The 24463-nt window shown below is 41.1% G+C and overlaps 1 protein-coding gene across 3 annotated transcripts in view; it reads left to right on the top strand.

The window, feature by feature from the left end:
* Window positions 1-2962: 2962 nt before the first annotated feature.
* Window positions 2963-24463, top strand: part of CALCRL (calcitonin receptor like receptor) — a 99394-nt gene continuing 77893 nt past the window's right edge. Inside the window, exons 1-2 of one of the 3 annotated variants that reach the window (XM_042439652.1) lie at window positions 2963-3315; window positions 4600-4779. The gene's annotated coding sequence lies outside the window, so the exon portion shown is untranslated. The remainder of the gene's footprint in view (window positions 3316-4599; window positions 4780-24463) is intronic. The other 2 variants (XM_042439668.1, XM_042439659.1) reach the window with 2 other exon arrangements.

Raw genomic sequence — 24463 nt, forward strand, 5'->3', positions numbered from 1 at the left:
TGACTTTTTTGAGGGGTTGGGTTTTACATATGTTCATTCCAAGATATTTTGCTCCTCCACCACAAGCAACCAAATGTTTTGGGATGAAGCTCACCATGTTCAGTTGCACCAGAGAAGCCATATAGTGGTTCAGAGCAGGTAGCCCAGGATACCATGGGCTGAGCCCATGTTACTCTGGCCCAGGTTCTCAGCTGGGTCAGTTCTTGCTTTGACCTAGGGACCCACTATGTTTCTGCACCATTGCTCCTACCCAGAGGCCCCCCACTGCCACATCTGATGTGGAAACAGGGCATCTGGTTGCACCCACATGGCTAGGCACCCTGGTTTGACATCAGCAATCAGGAGCTTTTCAGCTGGAGCAACAAGACAGAAAGGTAAGGATAAGGAGCACACAGGGGGCATTTGCACGGCCAGGTTTGCCATAGAGTTTCTAGGAACTTTCATAGCAAGCCAGGGGCCAAAGTGACCCAAGGAAAGGGCTGTTTACCCCAGGATCAGTCTGGATCCACCAGATCCACTTCCGGTCAGGATTGGATAAGATCCTGGCTCTGGGTTTTTGGCCTGTGTTGTCCAAACAGGACAACATGAGGCTGGGGGGAACATGGGCCTTTTGCCCCATGTGGGCAGCCCAAGTATGGCCAATGGTAAGGGCTTTTGATCTTGCTTGTCCCACATGTTTCCACTACAGTTGTAACCATTCAGTCTCCTGTGATGTGTGGGACAGAGCAAGATGGTGTGCTGCCCCTCTTCCTCCCCCCTGCATTACCGTCAGAACAGAAGAGGCTTGAGCAAGCTTGTTTTCTGCTGCTCCAGAGACTAGGACTCAGAGCAATGGATTCAAACTACACAAAGAGAGATTCCACCTCAACATTAGGAAGAACTTCCTGACAGTAAGAGCTGTTCAATAATGGAACACACTCCCTGGGAGAGTGTTGAAGTCTCCTTCTTTGGAGGTTTTTAAGCAGAGGCTGCATGGCAGAATGGGGTTGGACTAGATGCTCCTTGAGGTCTATTCCAACTTTGTGATATGAGACAAGAGGAAGCCCTGATTCCATTTCAATTTGAGGAAAATAATATTGAAGAAATGCTAACTCCCCCCAGTGTTCAGTGTGGATTTTGGATGTTATTGTTTTCCTCCCCAGTGCTGGAGCTGTTCCAGGACCAGCCTGGGGACCTCACCCACCCCAGTCAGAAGTTGGCTCTGAAGGATGATTGCACCTTGGTTTCTTTCAGCAGCAGACAAACACTTCAGTAACTACATCAACCTGATTCTCTTGGTGGCACCTCTCTGTCCACCTGCCAAGAGGCAGTCCCAAAATCAAAAACATTCTGCCGTCATTGGAACTGAGCCATTTCCTTACTATGGACTCAACTGGTACAAACCAGGGGCTTCCAGTTTCAGCTGCGAGTGCAGCTATGTAATTTTACAGCTCGGGTTTTATGATTTGATGGGAGAGGATGGTGGTTTAAGACTGTTATGTGTTTCACTCCAGTTGAGAAGCACACCAGCAATACCATACACTGCAACTGCGTCTTCATATCCTGATAGCCTAGAGCAAAACACACACTTGCTTGCATCTATGACGAAAGAAAGAAAGAAAGAAAGAAACTTAAGCATGACTTGTGCCTTCAAAGTCATTTCTGATTTATGGTGACCCTAAAAGTGATTCTATCACTTTAAGGGGTTTACCAGCAGAATTTGTTCAGTGGGGTTTTCCTTTGCCTTCCTCCGAGGCTGAGAGAGTATGACTTGCTAAAAGCCACCCAGTTGGTTGCCATGGCTGAGTGGGGATTTGAACCTTGGTCTCCCTGTGTCCTAGCTCAACACTCAAACCACAACACCATGCTTAACAAAGAGTTGGTGGCTGATGTCCTGAGACGAGGCATGCTCACTTGGGAACAAACAGTTTGGAGCATGCACCAAAGTTATTTCCAAGCTAGCAATGGGGAGTTGTCCTCATCTGTCTGCAACCCACATTTGCTTTTGACCCACTTTCTTGCCTAAGTAATGTGCTTTTAACCCCTTGTATGTGCTAAGCTCTGTGTGTGATGGTTAAATGCCAGAACTGTAGTAACTCACAAACTGTAAGGGCTCAGGGTAGACTCAGCCTGGCATCCTTCTGTAGGTCACTAAAATGAGTAGAAGCATAGAATCCTAGAGTTGGAAGAGACTGCAAGGGCCATCCAGTCCAACCCCCTGCCATGCAGGAAATCTCAATCAAAGCATCCCCGACACATGGCCATCCAGATTGTTGGGGACTATTGGCTTACACTTTGTAAACCACATGGGGCAGTGGTTCTCAACCTGTGGGTCGCAATGGGGTCGAACCACCCTTTCACTGGGGTTGCCAAAGACCATTGGAAAACACCTCTGTTATGTCATTATATTACTAATTTTACCATTGGGGGTCACCACAAGATGAGGAAGTGTGTTAAAAGGTTGCCTGGCATTAAGAAGGTTGAGAACCTTAGGGAGTAGTGCTTATGTGTATGGAAATGCACTTGCTCATGCTCTTGCTGAAATTGGATAGAGGCTGGAAAAGAAGCTCAGTCCTCCAAGCCCCAGGATCCTTTCCCCCTGGCCCTGACCAGAGCTAGTCCTCCTTTCCCAGGACATGTCCTCCATTCTCCGCCTCCTGTCCCCTTCCCACATGCCCACCTTTCCCAGCCTGACTTAGAAGCCTGAACTGATTTTTCCATCCGGGCTGTGGCCCTGTCTTCCCTGCTCCTGGCAGGCCCTCCATCTGGAGGTGAGTAGGTGAGGGGGGAGACACGTGTCCAGAGCCCCACGTGGGAAGCCTGCCCGTGTCAGAGCCAAGGAGCGACTGGTTGTTCCTGGGCTCTTCTTGGCTTGGCGATTGGGTTTCCAAGGAGGGAGAGAAAGAAAGAAAGTAACTCAATGCCGGGACAGGCGGGGTCTCTGATGCAACAGGAAGAGGGACGGTCCCCTTGGCCGCCGCCGCCGCCGGGCTCCCCATCCTCCTCCTCCTCCTCGCCCCAGGCGCCCAGTGCCCAGCAGCCAGGACTAAGGCAGCCTCGCCTGCAGCCTCTCCCTCGGCCTCTCTGGGGCTCCTCTGCCGGGACTGAGTCCTGCTGCCCAAGAGTTCCAGCCCTCTGCCTCCCTCCCTCTCTCCTCCTCCTCCTCCTCTGATCGGCTGCTTCTTTTGGGGGGATCTGGAGAAGATCGGGTGAGTCAAAGGAGGAGAAGGAGAAAGAGAAGGAGGAAGGAAGGAAAGAGGAGAAGGAAAACTCCAAGAGAAGAGACAAGGCAAGGGAAGGAGCCCTGCAAGGGAGACCCGGTTCCACAGGAGCCAGGTAGGGATATAGAGATATAGATACACACACACACACACACACACACACACATATACAGTACTTACATGTGTGTATATACACACACACTTATACGCACACACACACACCTCTCTATATATACACACATACATACACACACACATACATGCGTAGAGATATACATATATGTATAGATACACACACACAGATATACACACATCTATATACATACACACACATCTACACATAGATACATATAGATATAAATGTGCATATGTATAGATACACACATCTATACACACACATCTACACATAGATATATGTGTTTGTGTGTGTGTGTGTGTGTGTATATATATATATATACACGCACACACACTACACACACACAGAGCAATATATACTGTTGCTGTGTGCCTTCAAGTAGTTTCTGACTTATGGCAGCCTTATCATGGGGGTTTCTTGGCACAGTTTGTTCAGAAGAGGTTTGCCCTGGCCTCCTGAGGAGGCTGAGAGAGTGTGACCGGCTCAAAGTCACCCGGTGGGCTTCATGGCCCAGCTGTGAACTGGACCCTATTCTCCAGAGTTGTAGCCCAACACACACACGTGTATGTATGTGTCTCTTGTGCCACTCCATACAGACAGACATGCACACATATACACACAAATATACACACATATGTGTATACACACACATATGCGCGCACACACACACACACACACACACACACACATATATATATACACACACAAACATGCACACATATAAATGTACACACACATACCCCTGGTGCAGTTGAGCTGGGTGTTAGGAAACCCATCCACACAGGGAAGCAGAGACTCCTTTCCTCCACTCTTTGCCCTTCTCTGCCAAAGCTTGGCAGGGGCCTCCCAGAACTACCCATCCCAGGCTGCTGTCAGATGGAGCCAGGGCAGTTAAAGGAGAGTCAAATGGCATTATTTCTACACCTCTCTGGGGGCACCTACATTGTAGCAATAAATGCAGTTTGATACTGCATTTCAGTGCCCTGGCTCCATTGGACAGAATCCAGGGATTTGTAGTTCTAGGAGGCAGCCTCACTCTTTGGCAGAGAAGGCTAAAGAGCTTGTCAGTTTACAAAGCCCAGGGTTCCCTAGGATGGAGCTCCAGAACAAAGTGGTGTCAAATTGCATTATTACTGCAGCGTAGATGCACCCTCTGGGTGCTTTGACAGAGAAGGCTAAAACCTTGTCAAACTACAAATTTTAGGATTCCCTAGGATGGAGCTCCAGCACCTAAATTGCTGTCAAACTGCATTGTTTCAACAGTGTAGATGCCCCTTGGAGGCAGAGAAACTCCTCTGGCTGAGGACTCGGACTCGGATTTCACGCCAGGCATCTGGAAACCTTGAGAACTTGAAAGCGTGAGAAAGAAAGGAAAGGAAAGGAAAGAACTCTTTAAAGAAAAGTCTGGCTTATTGGTGTGTGGATTTTGTTTGATTTTTAACGGTGAGTAGAAGATTTTACAGCCTCTTTCTCTCTGCACGAGTCTTTTTTAGCTCCGTCCGCTTTCCTTGATTAAAGCGTGAGAATTTTCAGCATACCTTTTTTTGGAATATGATACGATTGATTTTTAAAAAACGGATCTAGCATAGCAGATGTGGAGTTTCGTGTGTTTATGTTGGCTGGATCACAAGCGGAGAGGGTGGTCCTGGGGACAATTGTGGTGAAGTCCTGTTTAAACTGGGGAAATTTGACTTCTGAGGAAAGCTTGAAGGGAAAATATAAAGCAAGCAGCCCAGTACTATGTGTACAGATGCTGCTGATGTCTGCCTTGAAGTGGGTCTGTTCCCCTGGTGTCAGTCAGTTTCTTTACTTGCTATACCTTTGGGTGACTTTCCATTAAATGGGGTTAGAAGAACCTCTCTGCCCAAGACTGTGATTCTCTTCACCTCCAGAACCCGTAATATGCATTTCATCAGGCCATGTGGTTTCAATCCTAAGCATGCTTATAAGAAAAAGTCACACTGAAATCTCCAAAATTTCTTTAGAGTGAGCATGGCTAAGTCTCTCCAGTCCGATCAATACTCTTGCTTTTTCTCTACCTGCATCTTTGGCTTTCAAGGTCTTCCCTTTCTGAAAAATTTAGCTGATGGACTGTGCAGAGGATGAGTTAACCTAGGACAGCTTCCTCTTTGCCTAGCCGCCGACTTTTCTGATTTGGAAATAGTTTTTCTGTAGGAATTGTGTTTCCCATGCCTGCACACCAGCTTTGGTGCTTAACTTTCTCTGCACGAATAACAGGGATTGAAGGAGGTTGGACAGAAATGATGAATTGTTGGTGGCAAGAATCCCAGGAAGATGCGCTCGCTGTTACAAGAAGCATGCATACTTGTGGAAGGTTTTGTCCAAAGAGAAACCGGTAGCTCTTACATTCAGGCTAAGAACCAGCATTTGGTCCCAGATGGATATGTGGGTACAAGATCTGTGACCCAAAGGCAGATTTGGCTGTTCTTTTGGCTTTTAGGATTTCCTCCTTTAATGCTTGGAACAGAATGCCTGGTTCATTTTAGATACCTGGAAGTCAGTGGAAATCATTTTGAGGAACCTCTAGAAACAAGGTGGGATGTGAGGACTGCACTTCAGCAAGACTTGCCTTTGCCTGGTACTTTGCCCCTGAGAAAAAGACGACTTTAAAAAATAAGCAATGAGGTAGAAATGCTTGGACTATATATGGTTTAGAACTGAGATGGTTCAGGACTTAAGTGCTGCTGTTTTTTATTCAGAAATAAACTGACACAAGTCTAATTTTTGATTTGGTACATGCCCTAAATGCACTAGATCTCATCTGATCTTGAATGTGGTAGAAGGTCAGGTCTGGTTAATACTTGGATGGGAGACTGCCAATGAATACCAGGTACCATAGGCTGTATTTCAGAGGAAGGAACTGGCAAAACCACCTCTGAGGATTCCTTTCCTAAGAAAATCTGAAGAAATTAATGGGGTCACCCTAAATTGACAGGTTACTTGAAGGCATACACACACACATACATACACACACACAGAGAGAGAGAGAGAGAGAGAGAGCTTTATCAGGCATAAGGAAACATCCATCTGTGTGGGGTGTGAGTGTTGACATCAGATTCTGGGAGACTGAACCATAGAAATACATTAGATGACCTTGCCTAAATTAACCTCAGAGAAGGGCAATGGCAAACCTAGGAATAAATCTGAGTGGGAAGGCAAGGACAAGGTTGCCATAAATTGGAAAAGAATTGAAGGCACATAACAAAAACAACCTTATGGGATAAATCAGATGCACCTCATGGGGGTTCTAGAACCCTAAAAACTTCCCAGGTTTCTTAATAAAACCTCAAATGTTTGTTGTCCAATACAGAGAAAAAGAGTGCAGGTTTAAGGCGTTTTTCATACAAGAGGCTTAAATAATCTTTTGCTTAAACTGTGAACTAATGTGAATATAAATCTACACTTGAGGTGACTGGATGCGAAATTGAGGGCAGGTCTTCTGTATCTTTAATAGCTGTGTGGAACTAAGAGTTTTGGCATATGTAGAATCATACCTTTTAAAACCCCATAGTTTACACAATGTAGAAGCTCTGGCCACCTCCCTGATTGACATTCCCTTGGATTCCTTTTTGAGCATTCTGTCCTGGATTAACATTAAAGCACAAGAAAGCTCTGTTGTCTTCCATCACAGGCCTATCAAGTTGAGGATCCATTTGTCCACAGTGGCCCACCACATGACCCTGTGATGCCCATTAAATGGAACATGGCACAAGAGAGGCTCAGAAAGGCTTTTGAAACATCCCATGGGAAAATAGTTATACTGAGATTTTGTGGTTAGATTCCTGACCAAAACGGATGAAGTAAGGAATAGTTCAAGTGCAAGAGTGTGTGTTTGTGTGTGTACATGCATGCATAATAGAGTGAGAGCATTCCTGTTCTTGTGGATTTGTAACTTGTTTTACTCTTCATTTTTATCTGGAAAACGCAGTTGCTCTAAGGTATTCTTAAGGTATTCTTAAGAAAGAAAGGGCCTGTCAAAAGCATTTGATTCGGCCACCCACTGGAAGAAGCAGATGCAATAACATATTTTGTAGTTCTTCAGTTTGCCAAGAATCTTTAATACCAGTCTATCTATGGTTTGGTGGGGAGGGAGTAGTTTTAAAATAAAATAGAATAATGTTGCATATCTGCATTTTGAAAGTCAGTATAATTATTGTAAGAGCCAGTGTGATGTAGTAGTTTGAGCGTGGGACTACTACTCTGGAGACTAGGGTTCGAATCCCTGCTCAGCCACGGCAATCCATTGGGTGACCTTGGGCAAGTCACACACACACTTTGCTTCAGAGGAAGGCAAAGGCAAAAACTCCCTGAACAAATATTGCAAAGAAAACCCCATGATAGATTTGCCTTAAGTTGAAGGTCACTCTAAGTCAGAAACGACTTGGAGACACACAACAATAATAATTATTATTCAAAGTGTTTTCAACCTGTTCACTTGAAAATTAAATTTGTACCATGTATTTGGGTTTGGGGCATCTTTAAAACAATCTGAGAATGTGAAGAGATCTTGCCCCTGAGTTGGTGTGTGTTTGTTTAGCAGAATTACAAGAACAGAATTATCCTGTAATTCCCCAAACTAAAATTGTTTTAGAGTCTTAATTTAGAATTGGTATACAGAATTAGTGAAATGACTGTTTTCCTAAACTGTAGCTCTTTGTTTGACTCTTGCAGTGATTTCTGACAAATTACCATTTTCGTGCGAATGTAGAATATATTTACTGATTTTAAGGATCTTGAAGTGTATGTTGCATCTTAAAATTTCTACTGATACACTCGCTGTATTATTTAGAGAGATTTCAATTGCTTTCAGAGAAATGAAACACCAGCTTGATGTGCAATGGATTGACATCTTAAATGCAAAACTGCACCCAGTCACCCAAAGTGTACACTAACAACACAAATGGCAAAAATAACCCTTAACAAACCAAATTTGAATAAATCATGATGGGTTTGCATAGCCTGCTGTTAGTTTGCTTCTGCAGATGATGTTTGAGCTTGGGAAATTACGTTTTGGGACTATAATAAATTTACAATGGCTCTTTCTTTAACTTTGAAGATATTTAAGTTCCTAGTGGCCATGTTGGTTGTGGCATTGTAAAAACTATAGCAAAAAAAGTACAGTTACTGATTGCTCTGTTTGAGTGACATTCCAAGAAACCCCACTCACTCATTCATTATGGATTATGAAGCATGGATTATGAAGATTATGATGCTGGGTTTTGTGTTGTTGTTTTTTTGCCTTTTGGTTTGTTTGTTTGTTTTGTTTTTAAATAACAATTTTGATGTGGGAGTGGAGCAAACATGAGTATAATTGTGCAGGTTGCACAAGCTAGGATTGACTCTTGACAGACTTTGGCTTGCCCCTGCCAAAAGTGTGAAGCACCGCTGCTGACTTTCAGAGGTGAAGTTGATGCCACACCTAAATGCAACAGTTGATGCTGGCTTTTTGCTAATAATGTACAGGTTGAGTCTCCCTGATTAGAAATGCTTGAGACCAGAAGTGTTTTGGATTTTGGATTGTTTTGGATTTTGGAATACCTGTATTTGCGCAGACATACATAATGACATATCCTGGAGATGGGACCCAGTTCTAAACACAAAATTCATTTATGTTTCATATGCACCTTATGCACATAGTCTGCAGGTAATTTTAAACAATACTTTAAATAATTTTGTGTATGGAACAAAGCTTGTGTACACTAAGCCATCCGAAAGCAAAGGTGTCACTATCTCAGCCATTGATGAAAAAGGCTTTGGTTTTTGGAGTGTTTTCAGTTTTGGAATACCGGATAAGGGAGACTCAACTTGTACTTTCAAATCTGTCCCCAAACTACCATAGTTTGTATCACTTAACACTGAATCAAACTGTAGCTGCAGTGGTAGTTTGGGGACCTTTTTTAAAAAAGTATATTATTGGTAATTTCTCAGTGCCGTTTTGTGAACCTCCATTGGAAAATGCTATTTTAAATATTCATTATAGCTTCAGGTCAGCATTATAACTTTAATGTGCAATGTAATTATACTTTGAAATTAAATATTTGAAACTTCCTTTCTTCTTATGTATCATAAATTCTGAGTGCTCCTAATTTCTGAGTTAAGCCTCATAATTTCTGAATAGATCCAAAAAGACAAGTTCATTCTTACAAATTTCATGAAAGTTAAAGCTCATGGTTTGGATCTCATTGACAGTGTAACTTTTACGCTGATTACCTAAAGAAACAGATAAATGTCCATGTTTGAGAAGTTGCGTCTTCCTTCGTTTCTCACTACTCTGATCAGTTATATACTGTGTGTCTTGTAAATTTACAGGGTTTACTTAATACTTCTATGAAAATCTGTTAATTCATTCCAGCAGACGAAAGACAGTATTGTCAGATGGTTTGACTTACACTTTAAAGAGTCTGAATAACCCAGAATGGAGCTGACAGAACAGCTCTGCAGCACTTTGTTATTTCTATGGTCCCTCCAAGTGTTGGTCCTTCTATGCTTTATCAACTTGTAAATTATTATAACAATCTGCTAAGGTAGTTTTATGTTACTATACCATCTAACTGTCCTGATGGGGCAGGAACAGTCACAATTAAACTTTGGTCATCCCACTTTTTTCAGCTGCTTTTAAAATGTTTCAGTTTCTCTGTTTTCCTCCCACTCTCCCTCTTTGTCCTCAGCTTAGTTCCATTGCTTCAAACTGAGGCCACATCCAAGCTGATTAAAAAGACCAAAAAGTTTTAGATTTTGTTCCTGTTCTTTCCAGTTATATTTGGGAGATCCATATGTACTGTCTATTGTTTATCTCAGAATATTTTCTGTCAGCTCCCAGTACAGCCAGAGATTTTTTTACACTTGCTCCTGATTTATTTATCTTAACCCAGTACAAATTCAGAAAGAACAAATGCTGAGTCTTTAAATTAGTCAGACGTATCTTGATTTCAAAACGCAAAAGTATTCTGTACTTAGTTAACTCAGCAGAGGGAAAGAAGAGAAGGGGCCAGAATCTTACCCTTCCCTGTAGGCTAAGGCAAATGCAATGTGCTGCATCCTCTCCTAGCTTGTCTGTTCTTCTTCGTTAGTAACGTTTGCCATATTGAATACACTCAGATGTTGCTTGGCCACATTTGCCCTGGTTTTCATCTATGAAAGATTGGAGGGTCTGTGTTATCACCCCTTGCATTCCAGATGTGGAAGCCTGAGGTTGAGAGAAAGAGTGTGGCTTGCCTAAGGCCTCCTCATAAGATAATGGCACAAGTAACATTTATCTTTAACAAAAAATAATCAAGTCAGTCTCTCAGCACCAGCCACTGTTATTCCGGATGTTTTCCTCCAGCAGCTATATCATTCATAGAGTTTCTTTTTTTTAATGCTTTATTTTGTACTTAGCTCCATGTATATTTCTGTGTTGCATAAACTTTGGGAAGGAGGCCAGATCCAGCCCACTCTGTATCTTATCTCTGTTAAGGCAACACCCAGATGTATGGCACTAGAAACATATAATCTATATTGATTTAGCCTCATTTACAGTTCTTCTTTTTGTTAATTCCTTTAGCAAAGTTCCTTTTACCCTGACGTGAACTCAGGAACCTCTGGAAGTCTTTGCCTTTAAAGTAAAACTGTTTGCACCGGAGTTGATGCTTCCCACCATTGGGTTTAAGTTCCTTTATATGACTTGTACTAGTGCTATTCTTTTACAAGCTGTTCTGTAAAAGATCCTGTGTGCATTACTGTCCACACGTTTATATTGAGTGGGAGACAGAGAGTGGGGAAGAGAGAGGAAGCAAGGGATACAAATGTGAAATGCATTTAGAATGTGATTCAAATAATGTAAATAATTCCAAAATTATATAATGAGACAAGCAACTAGAATCTCTAGAGGTGAAACTCTTATCTTTTCTGCTGCTGTATTTTAAATTTCTGTTTAACTGAATGAAGAAAATATGTCTTTTTTACTCTAGTATATCAGGAATGGGAAAAAGCAAAGGGAAAAGGGATGGAAGTCAAATTTTTATTGGATGTAGTGGCTGTTGAGTACTCTGATGTTATTAAAATGAGATGCATTCCTGATTACGGTTTAAAAACTTTTAAACAGAGGACTGAAACAATCCCTCCTTGGGGCTGTTGCTCTCAGTGGTATTGAACACTTGGATTTAAATCCCTGGGTACAATAACAAATACGTATGTTTTGCTTCAAATGTGAACAGCTCTTCAGGGCTAATCACATCCTTTTCTTGGCCAAATACACTGAGATAGCAATCAGAAAAGGCTCACACCTGCATTTCTGTGTCTTTCCTAAAGAAATGTGACTGTTTAACTTTAAGAGGCACAAGTGTTTTGTTTGTAGGGTTTCACATTAAGTACAAAAGGTCCCGTGAGGCATAGGTCTTGACTTAATACTGCCATTTAAACATACAGTTAATATCTTCATTTTGGATCAAGATGCAAACTTCTCAGCTAGGTCATGAACTTTTCAACTCAAACTCCAATTAATAAAGTTGTCAGCAAAAGAATGAGGTTAATATGCTTTTGTACAGTGAAGAAGGCTCCTATCACTTTACAGGTTGAGTAGTCACCTTTATCCAGAATTCTGAACTATTGCAAAATCCAAACTTGTCCACATGGGTGGCTGAAATAGTGACACTTTTGCTTTCTGATGGTTCAGTGTACACAAACTTTGCTTCGTGCACAAAGGTATTAAAAATACTGTATCATGCATAAAATTACCTCCAGGCTGTGTGTATAAGGTGTATACAAAAAATACATGAAGTTCATGTTTAGACTTGGGTCCCATCTTCAAGATATCTCATTAGCTATATGCAAGTATAACAAAGTCCAAAAAACAAACAAAAACACAACTGGTCCCAAACACTTTGGATGAGGGAGACTCAACTTGTAATTCTTAAAGCAACTTTGATTGAAATAATTTTCTTCCCAGGGGGTTAAACAAAGAGATTTTAAATAAATTGTCACAGTCGGTGGGAACTTAACAACATTGATTTTACTTTTGAACAACATTTCTGAAAGCAGCTTTTTCTCTTTTTTAAAAAAGAAAACTTTTATGCAATGTCTGGGATCATTACTACAAAGGTGGCCCTGGCTCATTTCCTTTGGAACCATCTGATTGTTGTCAGTTGAATTACTATGCATGAACCAAGTGGTTTGTTTATTGTAGCCTTGCCAAGAAGTGAGGCTAACCAAATAGTAAATAGAGTGGTGTTAGGCCCATTGCATCATAAAAGCAAGAGAAAAGAGCAGAGTCTTAGCCTTAATCTCATTAAAGTGAACTACTTGGATTAAACCAGAAAAGTCTCATGGTTATTGCCAGGCTGAAAGTGAATGACCTGTGTGGCGGTTTGTTGTTTACTAGAGCAAGAGCCAACATTGCTCTGAGATCATTTCTGAGACTTTTCTCCACCAACTCAGAGGCTGCTTCCACATGCAAAATTAATGTAGTTTGACACCACTTTAACTGTCATGGCTCCATCCTATGGAATCCTGGCACCAGAGCTCTCTGACGGAGAAGGCTAAATATCTCACAAAACTACAAATCCCAGAATTCAGTAAAATCAAGCCATGGCAATTAAAGCCGTGTCAAACTGCATCAGTTCTGCAGTATAGATGAAGCTGGAGAAAAATACAGATTTCTACTGGATATTCTTCACTGTGCTTTTTACAAATCCTGATTTAAAAATGAACTACCCTGAGGGTACATTAGGAAAGATACAAAATGGTGACTATCACCATAGCTGTTCTTGCCGCTTGTAGCGCTGGCAAAAGCAACAAGATTAAAGAAACCAAGTTACTGTTGCTGCTCCTTGTGGGGATTCCCACCCCACAAAAAATAAAATAAAAATAATTTTATAATCTTGGAGCATTTATTCACACCCTAGAGAAGTTAGGAAAACTTGTTCTTCCCAATTTCTCTGCCCACAAATAGGGTGGAGTATTTTGAGAAGCCTTTTATGCACAACTGTGTTTTTAATAACAACAATAAGTGAAACAACCTGGGTTGAGAGAAATATGAAACAGCTTCTCTCCACTGAAGGATCATTTATTCTTTCTCCTCTCATTCCTGTGCCTCATAGCATTGAGAGGACTTTGAAAAGTGCTTTTCTGGTGTTGTGACATCGGATACACATACATATGCACACACACAAAAGTGGGGAGCTCAGTGTGAACCTGCAGCTCACAAATTCTCACCTTTTGTTTCCAACTCTTAGAAGAGTGAGAATGGGATAAATCCAGATTAAGATGGAGCTGAATCCCATTGAAATCTACAGAACAAGCTAGTAATGACTGAAGAACACCGCTTTTGGTGGGCAGCTAATAGAGCAGTGGTTCTAAACCTTCCTAATGCTGTGATGCTATAATACAGTTCCTCATGTTGTAGTGACCCCCAACCATAGAAGTGTGGTGTCTCAGTTCCTAAGACCATCGGAAATATGTGTTTTCCAATGATCTTAGGCAACCCCTGTGAAAGGGTTGTTCAACCCCCAAAGGGGTGACCCACAGGCTGAGAACCGCTGTAATAGAGTATGGACCCTGAACAATAACATTTTTGATCTAAAAAGAAACTATCTCCAGTGCAACAGATGAGTTGTTAATATGCAATGAAAATATTGTTAAATATTTTTATCTTTCCAATGTGGTGCTATGTGTGGAAATTCATCAGCACAATCATCATCTCTTTTTTATATAGTGCTGCCATTGTACAAAGTAAGGTGTTCGTTTTTTAAAATAAAGTAAAACAGGAGCAACAACAACAACAAAATAGCAAGCCCTGGCTATTGCATAAAATCTAATACACACACACACACAGGGGAAGGAGTAATATAGATATAAAAGTAATTCAATACAATTGTAAAAAGAAAAATTATCCAGATAGAATTGCAAAGAACCATGCAATATAATATAAAGCAAACTAACAAATACACATAATCAAAATATACTAGATTATAAAACAATATTAAATTGCAATTCCAATATATTTCTCTTCTGCTTTTTTCCCCATGGAATCCAGCAGGTGTCACTCTGGGGACTAAAAGTTTGTGAGGTTTTTTTAGAACAGAAGAACTGCATTTCCTTTATAATTATTATTTTTTAAGAAATATTTATTAAATATATATTACTGCCCCCTCCAAGCGCAGTGTTATTTGCTGCTTATCATCTGGTGTATTAATCCTCTTTGTCACAAATTTTCATAACTTTGAAATATGATCTGCATTTAGCAAGATCTCCCCCCTCCCTCCCCATCCTGGTATTTGTTGATTATGAGTAGCTATTTTTACTGTTCAAATTGGCACGGTGGTCTTCTGTCCTTAGCAATAATTTGTGCTACGGCTTATCCCTTTATGCTGCTTTCCTGTACATAATAACACTGCTAGGAAATTCTCCCAAATAGAGCTCAGAAATGTTACTTTTTTAGATTATAGGTTCCAGAATCCCCTAGAATTCCAGAATTCTGGAAGTTATAATCTAAAATCAATGTTCATGAGCCCTTTTAGAAAGATATCACAGATACATAGAACAATACAGATTCAGAACATTTTCTGTGTCTGATAGTAATAACAACAGGAACTTTGTCTGTCAAGCCAAAGGTAATTTATTATCTACTGTGGCATTATGCACTACAGGCACGATTCAAAAGTTGTGCCACAAATTTTCTGAAAGGGTGTGTTCATGTTTCTAGTAGAAATATATCCCTTGTTGTTGTATTTTAGGCTGGGGGCATGTACATATCTACTGTTATGCTCATGTTCAGGAAGCAGAAATTTTCATTTATGCAAATAACTCATTTATACCATGACTTACAGCTCTTGGTTGCTCTGAAGATCAATTTAGCCAAAGAAAATAATTTATATTGAGCTAAAAGTGCCAAGCGTGTTAATGCAGCTGTGCTAAATTTTATTTGAAAACTGTTATGTGGAGAGGGGGGAAAGGATCACACCACTGACAGTCAATCAGGTCATGGAAGGAAATCATGTACTTAAAAAAATATTGACACAATCTACATACAGTCAGTAGGAATTCAATTCACTGAAAATTGATCTTATCTTTTATGATTTGAATGTCCAAGTGAGTGTGGTTTGTTAGGCCAAGTGTTTCAGAGCTGGAGATGCCTCCCTCAAGCTAACTGGGACCCACTTCTCAATCAGTGTGTAGTGATGGGTGAGGTATAACTTGCAATAATGTAAAACGTCAATTGAACATTTAGAAATCTAAAGAAAACAGGTAGGCAAAATTGCTAAGGTAGTGGAAACACAGCAAATAAGAGTGTTTCTAGCTGTGAAAATTTTTCAGTGTCTTGCTTTCTGCAGTGCTAGAAATTTGGGGACTGATTTCTTATTTAGATAATGCTCATTTTGCCACCTGCGTGCTCATCACTACACCTCTGTTCTGAGTATATAAATACAGTACTGTACAGGATTATTGGCTGTGGATTCCATATTTTCAAGGATTCATGCATGTGATCTCACTGTAAGACCATTTTGTGCTCTTTCTCTTTCTTGGCATGAAACATGTCAAAGTCTAGCTCAGAATGTATATGCATGTACCGTATATATGTGTATGATTACTGTTAAAGTGTTAGACTTAGTGCCTCCAGTGCTGCAACCTGTCCAAAAGGCTGTAAGAATGGCTGGCTTAGGTGCTCTGGGACTAGCCTGTCTCCGATAACTCTGATCCACGACTAAGATATTATTAGAAATTTGAACTTCTCTTGTTGCTGAACTAAAGAGAAGCAGTAAATATAATTAATCATACGCATGCTTCCGGAAGTTGCAACCTCAGGCCATATAAAACATCCCTGTTTCCTTTATTTCCTCTGTAGGTCCATCCTGTTCCTTTCTTATTTTGTTCCATTTCCTCTCCTGCAATCATGGCTGAATGAGTCATTTTGGCAGGCATTAAAAATATGGCCAACTGAACTTTTTGAAACTTTTCTTCTAGGCTGGATTCAGGTGTACTCTGTCACTGCTGCTTCAGCCTTCTTTTAACATTTGTCCTTCATTCTTTTGTGCAGAAGGATGTGTCTTTTCCCCTCTTTTGTAACAATATCTTGGGAAGGTAGGACCACTAAATAAACACTAGCTAAACATCACTGTGGAATAGCTAGTCCTTGTTTACTGTCAATGAATGAGTTCTAAGCAGTTCCTTCATTTTTTTACAAAAAGTTTGTTTAGAGGACAGAAGCAAGCGGATTTGTGATCATCTAGGCCTCTGTCAGTGCCAACCAATCCACCTTCTGCTGTAAATATCCAGAGCAACTTTTAACATTTGTTTGATTTTACAGCTTAACCCAGAGAATGAAAGGCATAATACCTCCCCTGCCCTGATTTGGCAAGGACAGTTCCAGTTAATCCTCTGTTATCCCACTTTTTCAGATGCCTTTAAAATGTCCCAGTTCTTTCCTACTCCTCCCACTTTTCCTGTGAGTTTTCTTGGCAAAATTTGTTCAGAGAAGGTTTTGCCTTTGCCTTCCTCTGAGGCTATGAGAGTATGACTTGCCCACGGTCATTCAGTGGGTGTCTATGGCTGAATCAGAATTCGAAACTCTGGTCTGCCAGAGTCCTAGTCCTATGTTCAAACCACAACTTTTGTCCTTAGCTAGGCTTGCCATATCCCGCCTGGGGGCGGGACTGTCCAGGTTTGCACTCAACCCAGCAGAGTCTGATGTTGCACTGAGGCCAATTGCATCTTGTTTGCTTTGGGGGGTTTTCAGATTTTCCTCAACTCTACATAAATTTTAAGGTTTCTCTGTTTAAAATACTGTAGTAGCCTTGTATGTTCTTCCCTGTTAATAACATTTTCTGTCTTGTTACTGGGCCATACTCCTTTCACCACACACTTGATGCTTTTCAGCCACATGAGTCCCAGTTTTCAGCCATGAAACATTGAACAGTATGATGTGAGAGGCAGAGCTTGGAAAATCTATGTTGCTACCTACAGCTCCTAGCATCCCTCGGCCAGTATGGCCATGCTGCTGGAGGATGCTGAAATGTAGCTTTTCCAAGCTGTGCGGGAAGGTGGCATTGGTAGCACAGCAGAGAATGAATGAAAATCACCATTATTCTTCACATCTCATTCATGGTGCTTCTGTACAGGAGCAAATCTGGATCTCAGTCAGTGTGATTTTGCATGGAATGTAGCCTCAAGTGTCATTTTCTTATAATTCCCCATGTATTCTTGCTATAAATGTCTCACTCTGTGTGCATGGAGAGTGAAATTAAAAATGTAAGCAGGAGAAATCCAGCATTAATTTGCAAAGTAATTTTCCCCCATGGTTCAAAATCTTGTTGTAACTTAAAATAAGGGATATACACATGCACGCACAGCACAAAGCCTGAATATATTTTTCCAGTCTCACTGCAAAGGCAAAACCTGCTCTGCACCTGCAGGAGAGCTATACTTGATCAGTTTTATTTAGAGACACAGATAAGGCCATGAATCTGCTGACACATTTAGCTTCTCCTGGAGTCACATTACAGTACATTGAAGGACACCAATGAAGAGATAGGCTTAGTTGGGAAATACCTGCAGATCACATTCTCTACCTTTAGCAAGAAACTGGTACGTGTCGGGCAGGGGCAGCACCTGGTTCTTTGGAAAGGTGACTGATGTTTCCAAACTGATTGTGGTAGTTCAGCAGCCTGGATTTTAGGCCCCGTTTGCAGTCCAAAGCTTAAGAAATGGGTTATTATCAACCACAAAGGAAGCTTTACAGTGTGGTAGAATGTCTTGGTAAGCAACTTTTGGAGAGAAGGGGGAATTTCCTCTTCTCTCACAACAAAATGGTGAAGATACACAGCTGTAAAGCTAGTGCATGAGAATGACACTGTCAGAGTGAAAGAAAGTGTTTTTCTCTTCGTGCTAAACATGCTTATTTTTGCTATTCAAAAAGATGCCTGTTGGGACTCTGGCTGCAAGCTTTGTTTGTGGGCTTGAGAATGGCAGCTGGGCTATTTATTTATTTTATATCTTGCCTTTCTCCCAGTGTGAGACCCAATGCAGCACACAACACCTTTAAAACTCAACACAGTTTAAAAACTCATAGTATAGAAGTTAAAATAAAGTTTAACTAATTTAAAAAACACAAGTTAAAACAGCATTAAAAGGCATTTAAAAGGCGATGGAATAAAAAACACTACACCCCTTCCAAATTATAAGCTCCACTTGCTGTCACCAAATGCCTTCTTAAATCAAAATGTCTTAACCTGCCGGCAGAAAAAGAGAAGAGGGGGACGACCAGACTTCCCATGGAAGGGACTTCCACAGCCTGGGAGCTGCTACAGAGAAGGCTCTTGCTTTCAAGTCCTCAACAACTGTACCTGTGAAGGTGGTGGGACTGAGAGAAAGCCCATGATAATAAACCCCACATTTATATAACGAGATTGCGGATTTATATAATGTATTGTTGTTTTGTACCTTCAAGTCGTTTCCGAGTTATGGTGAACCTAAGGGGTTTTCTTGGCAAGTTTCTTCAGAAGGGGTTTGCCATTGCCATCCTCTGAGTTTGAAAGAGTGTGACTAGCCCAAGGTCACCCAGTGGGTTTACATGGTCAAGCCAAGATTTGAACCCTGGTCTCCAGAGTCATAGCCCAACTCTCAAACCACCACACCATGCTGGCTCTTATAAGGAGATAGGATCTTTCAAATTATCTGGAGCCAAGCCGTGTCAGGTGTTAAAGGTCAAAACAAGTACTATTATTATTATTATTATTATTATTATTATTATTTATATCCTGCTTCTCCCTACGGATCGAGGCAGGTTACAATAAAAGATAAGAATACATAATACACTTAACATCAACATTACACAATCCCCCAACCCTCCACCATCAACATAATAATACTTTGAATTCTGTCTGAAAATGGACTGGTAACCAATATAGCTGATTCAATGGGAACAGGGCGTCACCTCATCTCTGGGTTTGTTCTGTGGCATTTGCCATTTGAAAAGGATCCTTGCTGTGTGGTTACCTAGGGTAGTCCAGGGCTGGCATATGAGAGAGAAACTCACAACTCCTGGTAAGTAGCAGGCTGGATAGCAGGCTTGAGAAATCCTTGGAGGAAAAGCAGAGAAGTCCCTGTTGCTGTTCAGGCCACAAAATGCTGGCAAATGTCGCTGTGTTGTTTCCCATTAGTCCTGTCTACTCAGGAGCTAGCAGCCAGCTGGAGTTTTCTTGAGAGGAAAATGGCAAAGAATAAAAGAATATATAAAATTCAATCAAGGAATCAGTCTTCATAAAGTCCATCCCCAGCTGGGCTCCTACTGAGTCAGCAGCACTTAGCAACACACATGTATTCTGCCAGCTTTCTTTCTAAACGGAAGGAAATCTAATGCCTTCTTAGGTTGTGATCAGCAACTGCAATTAAGGGAAGAAAATACCTGCAGGCAACCTGTAAAGTTATTTTGCTGAGGTTGTCAGGTGTGAATTTATACAGTACAACTGTCACTTTAGTCACTTCACTGAAGCTGTTGAAAACCTATCCAGAACTCCATGCTTTATAAGATACTCAGCATGGTGGGACTCGTGGGAGGGATCCCAAAACATCAATTTAAAGTTTGGGATTTTATCTTACTTTTGAATTGATTTTGATATTTTGTAGTTGTTGTGTAGCTTCAAGTCATTTTCAGCTTAGGTGAAAATGGAACTTTTTGGGCAGAACCTATTTTGATGGTGGTAGGGGAAGTGCCATTGCCTTCCTCTGAAGCTGAGAGAGTGAGACACACCCAAAGACACCCAGTGGGTCCCCATGGCTGAGCAGGAATTCAACGTCTCCAGAGTTGTAGTCCAGTGCTCAAACTACTACACCATGCTGGCTACAAGTTGTGTACAAAAATCATAGATTAGTGGAAAGGCACACAGATGTTATTGCTATATGCTGTCTCCAACTTATGGTGACTCTATCCTAGTGGATTTTGTTTGGGGGGAGGGGAGGGCAAGATTTATTCAGAAGAGTTTTGCTTTGCTTTCTTCTGAGGCTGAGAGAGTGTGACTTATTTAAGGTCACCCAGTCAGGTTTCCATGGCTGAGCAGGAATTGAGTCCCTCATCTCCCAGAGTCAGCATCCACTGCATCATGCTTACTCAGATGGTGCCATCAAATTGTTTCCAGTTTATGGTGCCCCTAAAGTGAATCTATCACATGGTTTTCTTGGCAGAACAGTTATTCTTCACACTCTTCTCTTAAAACACCATAATCAACTTCTTTTCTAAGTAGCAATGATCCTAGTAGTTTCTTAGCACTTAATGGATGGTTACAAACAATGTAAGGCGATATCTGAATTGTCTTGAAGTTATTTTGTTCAGGTTGTCAACTAGATTGAAAAAAACTGGATTTTATCATGAAAGTTAAGTGTTGGCAAGATGATCTGTTAAACACATACATTCCTTGGGCTCAGTCTGTGACAGCATGACTTTTGGATTTAACAACAATTTGCTTCATAGCTTAGTAGAGGTTTGCAAGAGACAGTGTGACACTCAATTAATTTAATGGTTTTCAATAGTCATGTGTTTGCCTTGTGTGAGGTGTGAGATATTTTCTGAATTCCCAGTGTCTTGGAAAAATTCCACCATATTGCAGGATATAAAATGCCTCATGTCCAAAGAAGTGTTTGGGTATACAGAATTAAGTGTGCTCCACCCAAGTACCCCAAGCCAGAAAACACAAAATGGAATAAAAATAAAATAAAATCAGAAATGACAAAATAAAACATACTCCTCTTGTACTGTTGGTACAACATTTCTTCCCCACCACATTCATAGAACAAATTTCCGTTTTCCCCCAGTGGAGCCAGTTTATAATCTCAGCATAAATTTTGTCCAAGGTTTCCTTCCTTATTTTTGAGTGTGTGTGTGTGGGGGGGGGGGGGGAGGTTACATTGTAAGTGGCTGAAATCTGAGGATACCCTTATTAAGTGTGTGGGTGAAAAGTGATTCATCTTATATATCTACTTCTTTGTACTGAAGTTCACATCAGGGAAGAGCCAGCATTGTATAGTGGTTGAGTGTTGGAGTAGGACACTGGGAGACCAGGGTTCTTATCCCCACATGGTCAGGGAAACCCATTGGGTAACCTTGAACAAGTCACACTCTCTCAGCCTCAGAGGAAGGCAAAGCTTCTCTGAACAAATTCCATCACAAAACCCCATGATGAGATCACCTTACAGTTACCATAAGTCAGAAATGACTTGAAGGCACACAACAATAAGCATGCCGGGGACAAAAATTACTTCTTCTTCTTCCCTCCTCCACCACTGCTGACAAAGGAAGAACTGGAAAAATGTTATTTGAGGATTCCTTTTGTTTTAGACGTTTCCATTCCTTTGGACATCCGACTCCCCAGCCTCAAAGGGAAAGAAAGCTGCTGAAATGCCTTGGGAAAAGGCAGATGATGCTCCCTCCCTCTTCTCTTGCATTATTTATAACTTGCTGAGTATAATAGCATATAAAGTATCTAAAATCTGACCAGAAAGGCCATTCTAATGAGATTCCCATTCTAATTTTCTCACCAAAACAATCTGGAGCAGCTTCTCAAACAAAGCCGCAGCTCTTTTGTCTGAGTGAAACAGAACAGCTGAATCACTTTCAGTGTTCATGCCTCCAACACCTCCATGGCCCAGCACAGATTCGTTTTTCAAGCATATTTTGAAGGAAACATGCTTGCACTTCCTTAGCTCCTCACTTTTTTATCCACCAACAAAACAGCTGTGTACATCAGTTTCCTTTTCCTTTCTCAGATCCTGGTTTCATAAGATGACTAAACTTTTCCATAAAGTCTTTTTTTTTTCTTAAGTTGAAGCATACATACATGGTTTTCATTTCTTTTGGGAAATAGACTTCCAATGGAGGAGGGAACATAAACATTTTTAGTCTTACCAAATGATTATTCATTCAGAAAATGCATGCATTTCTATGGATAGAATTTGGCCTAATTAGTATCAGCTTCTGGAAATAAATATTTGCAAATAACCATTCAGTTATAATTAACTCCTTTCTTCATTAACAAGGGTTTAAGTAAAATTATGTTATGGTTGTAATCTAACAAGGGGCACCACTTTGTCTAGGGCAGCTGCAATTTTCTAGTTGGTTTTCTAGTTACAGGAGTATGGGCTCATTAAACCATAGAGAGCATCTCATGGTTTCAGTGCTATCTCATGCTGTGGCTCATGCTGCTGGTACTGCCTCATGCTCTGCTGTGGATGTTGAGGTGACAATGAGGATGATAGATGGAGCCTATATTTTGTACCAGAGTCAAGAGGCTTGTAGCATTCAGGTTTTTTCAAAAAGCTACTAGCAGGTAACTATTTTAGCTACTGCTGGAAAATGTAAAAAAAAATTTTTGGGTTTGTTAAAGAAATAAATCTCCATAAGTCAAGAACAACTTGAAGGCACACAACATACACAATTCAACTAATGGTGACTGGGGAGCGTCTTGAAATGATACCTGCAACTAATTTCTTTTTTCTTACTCACTAACTCGTGGTTTAGGGCGGGGGTGGGCAATACATGGCTCGGGGCAATCCATGGCCTTGGAATTCCTTTTTGAGCTTCCTCCAGTCCCCAACTGTTGCTACCACAAACCATACTGCCAAAATCACTGCTAAACTGTGCAGTTTTTCTTCTCCTTTTTTATCCACTCCTTTAGCTGTGTAATTTGGTGAGGTGTTCTGCTCATTGAATTGTTGAGAATGCGAGAGGACTGTTGGATCATACCAAAGCCCTGGTTAGTGTAGCATTCTATTTCCAACAGGCACCCATGCCTCCTGTATTAAAATGTCTTGGGCTGACCTGCTCTCCTTCCAGACCTTTACCTGACTGTCTACACTTCATAAGTCTAATAGATTTCTTTAGCTGAGACTCACTTCACGTAATGTTTCATCATGACCTCTGCTGTCAACCATTCCTCCATTCATTCTTCTGTTGCATCCATGTCAATTTTGAATCAATGCCAGGCTTAACTACAAACTTTAAAGAAGCTGTCCAAAGTGCTTAACCAACTTCAGGAAAGTTAGGACTAAAGCCTGTAGCAGATTCATTGCTCCATTGGCAAGGAGCCACCTTAACTATTGGCAGTCTCCACATCTTGTAATGAATACCACAACTTTCTCATTTTCTCAGTGATTAGAGAAGTGTATTGGAAGCATAGGTGGGAGGTTTCTAACAAAAAACCCTTTGCACTGAACACTTTAGCTACCATTGTTCCATTATGGCTTTATCACTGGAGTAAATGTTTGCACATAGGTTCCACTTAAGTAAAGTTTCCAGCACTTTTCTTGGTGTTGTATATCCAGGATAGGTTCATTCTAGCTTCTTTCTTTCGTTGTTTTGCTTCCTTCTTTTGTCTTCAATGGCTAGGGTTATGTTACTCTAGCTGTTAATTCAGCACCCAATTCTTCTCCAGAGTGGCATAGAAATTCTGGATACAAGTATGAAAAGCAGGCATTTACTCAACATATTCTGGGAAACATTCAACATGTATAAGAACAAGAAGTTACTGTGCCACAGCCTTAAGTTTGACTTTTTCCTCACAGATGCTGTGAGGGTGTATTCAGACTGCAGAATTAAAGCAGTTATAAACTGCTTTAACTGCCCTGACTGCATCCTGCAGAGTGCTTGGATTTGTAGTTTGATCAGGCACCAGAGCTCTCTGACAGACCAGACTGACTATCTCACCAAACTACAAATCCCAATATTGTGTAAGATAGAGTTGTGACAGTTAAAGTGGTGTCAAGCTGTGTTAATTCTGCAGTGTGGCTGCACTCCGTGTATATGCTTCCCAAAGCTGGTGTTCTCAGATTGTGTTCGGCTGCAACTTGCTTGTCATATCCAATTACCGTGTTGCTTGGGGAAGCTGGGAATTTTACTCCAGCATATAGGAGTAGACTATTACAGTGAGTATCAGTGGCATGCCCCGTGGGAGCAGAGCCTAGGAGCTGCATGTCAAGTTAAAGACATATTCCCTGTCACCAGCATAAATAATTCTATAACATTTCCATCTCTCCAGGGTTACTCAAAGGAATTCTCTGCTTAAAAGAGTGCCCAGCCATAGCTCTCTTAGTGGTGCTCTCTTAGGCCATCCTAGGCTATATGAGACCCAACATTGAACATTCT

Source organism: Sceloporus undulatus, chromosome 1 (assembly GCF_019175285.1).
Source record: "Sceloporus undulatus isolate JIND9_A2432 ecotype Alabama chromosome 1, SceUnd_v1.1, whole genome shotgun sequence".
Lineage (NCBI taxonomy): Eukaryota > Metazoa > Chordata > Lepidosauria > Squamata > Phrynosomatidae > Sceloporus > Sceloporus undulatus.